General features: G+C 37.6%; 1 long non-coding RNA gene across 1 annotated transcript in view; it reads left to right on the forward strand.

The window, feature by feature from the left end:
* Positions 1-789: 789 nt before the first annotated feature.
* LOC142357004 (uncharacterized) overlaps positions 790-2,500 on the forward strand; it is a 24,866-nt gene continuing 23,155 nt past the window's right edge. The window contains exon 1 of the long non-coding RNA XR_012761532.1: positions 790-902. This is a non-coding gene — a long non-coding RNA (uncharacterized LOC142357004). The remainder of the gene's footprint in view (positions 903-2,500) is intronic.

Consider the following 2,500-nt stretch of genomic DNA (forward strand, 5'->3'; position numbering starts at 1 on the left):
GTGACTGTTGAAATTGTAGCAGCTTTTTACCACTCACGTGGCTTTGTTCAATTTTTCATGATTCATTATTATTGAGGAATTTGGATAGACGAATGACTGACTTCTGACTTTGTTACAACTATTATTACTTAACATCGGATCCACTTTGAATAGATTGAAAGTGGAGAACTATTTTGTCAATTATTTAGACAAAAGGGGACCTGATGTGTTTAGACTGTTTGATAACAGTTGTTCACTCTTTTAAATAAATAACAAAGTGAACAGTCATTGAGGAGTTATCACGTCTGTTTCTTGCTTACCAACTTGAGCTGTATTATTCCTTGTTCGTTCTTCCTTTCTTCTGTTGTTCCGGTTTTTCCCAATGTAGCCCCCTCTATCCCGCTACTGCCTCCCATACAAATTCAGGGTCTTTCACATTATAGCCCCCCCCCCCCCCCCCCCCCCCCCATGAAATTATACCCCCCCCCCATTATGGTATAATTACCACGATTGGGGGGACTACGTTATCTGACCACAGCGAGGGGGGGGGGGGGGGACCCCAAATACATAGCCCCACAATACCTCCACCCGCCCACCCGCCATTATCGTATAAGTTATAAGTACAGTAATCGCAGAGGCTATACGTTACATGCCCACTAAGCTGAGGGCGGGGGCTATCATGCTGCGAAAGACCCATATGCGTATCCCCCCCCCCAAAAAAATATATAATATATACATTAATGAGAGAGGGGGAGCTATATTGTCGCGAGGAGGAGGGGGGGTCTAGATAATGGGAATAACCCAATTATTCTGCCTTTTAATGCTTGAAAATCTTTTTGGAATCCTTTTCACACCTCAATCAATTGTAAAGTGACAAGTTACATCACCGGATCCGGACTTGAAAGAAACTAAGAGACTACAAGGTTAGCGTGGCGTTGGGTACTTTTCTATCGCTTTATCATTACAGCCCCCCCCCCCCCCCCCCACCATGGGTATTTTCAATTATATCCCCCATGAAACTAAGGATCTGTTCTGTTCCCTGAGTGATTTTTGTGAACCGAACTACAGTGTTGTTATATTGCACATTACTATGCAAAAAATAGCACTTGCGCCTTGGGGGGAGGGACAAAATAGATGAGAAAATATATCCCCCCCCCCCCCCCCCCCCCCCCCTAATAATGGTATATTTGTCCCGACCCCACTTGTGGGGGGAGGAACTATATACTCAAATGGGTTTTTTTGTTCAGTCAATTTTGGCCGATCGATATATTCATCGTAGAGAAATGTGACTAGTATCATTAAAAAAGCTTGTCCAGCGTATAATTCAAAATTAAAAAGATATTTTTGAATTTTTGGTTTTTTGAAGAGTTATCTAGGTTATCTAAGTTATTTGCATGACTTTGTACACTTTTAGCGAAATTTTTGTTCAAATTAAGGCCTTTCTATAAAAAAATTATTTCAAAATTCCATTTCACGCTACAAACTGAAGCAATTTTGTGTTACCAATAGAGCGATAAAAAGGCTAGTTCTGGTCTCCTGATGAAGTTTACTATCAAAAAAATTGTCGAATTCAATTTGAGAGCTGTTTTTTTATTCACTAAGAGACTAGTCATTTTTCATATCGAGGTTCTGTAAAGGTTGAACCTAATTTACAGTCAACTGATAACCGATAAACAAAATATTAGTTTTCAATGAATCACTCATGTTTTTTTGGCTTCGAATCTGTGTTTTCAAAATTTTTTCAGAAATTTTGATTTTCTTTTAAGTTTTCACTAAATTTTGGGAGTCCTACGGCATAGACTCGCTAAATCTAAATGCAATACACTTCCTACAGTGACTAAGGCAAATACTATATTGTGCTCTGTGTGGACAGCCAATGCTAAGACTTTAAAAATCAATTTTTCGAATTTTTTTGAACTTTTAATCGATATTAGACTTATTTTCATGAACAAAAGTCAGTCTCACCAATGATAGGACCACTTTCCTTTTTACTGCAAACAAAATAATCTGGTAGGTGGTTATGTCTGATATCTATTAGTTTTAGGACTTCAATAACACGAGTTTTCATAATTTCAAAAAAAATCCGGGTTTTTTCAATTAATTTTGATTCCTTTTGAAATATTTTCCCAATATCCTAAAACTGATGGTTCCCATTGGCTAAGAAAAGACGGCCAATGGATCAGAAATAAAGTTTCCAGAGCAATGATTGTGGTTTAATTGGCTTCGACACTTTCTTCTGGAAAATTTGGCTGAACTTTTGTTGATTTTTGTCGGTATTTGTCGTTGTCTTCATAATCATGGGCCTTATTGTGAGGTCTTATTGAGAATAAATTGATTACAAACATTCTACTCTTCCCATCGAGGCATTGGTTGGCTTATTTTTTGATATCCCTGGAAGCTCTTGAATTTAGTGGCTGTTAAGATTTCAAAAATAATTTTTTACAATTTTTTTTGGACATTAACCAAACTTAAATTTATTTTCGTGAACTGGAAGTCAATCTCAGTAAAAAAAGACCTCTTT

This window comes from Convolutriloba macropyga, unplaced genomic scaffold (genome assembly GCF_964194025.1).
Source record: "Convolutriloba macropyga unplaced genomic scaffold, txConMacr16.3 SCAFFOLD_2335, whole genome shotgun sequence".
Taxonomy (NCBI): Eukaryota; Metazoa; Xenacoelomorpha; order Acoela; family Convolutidae; genus Convolutriloba; species Convolutriloba macropyga.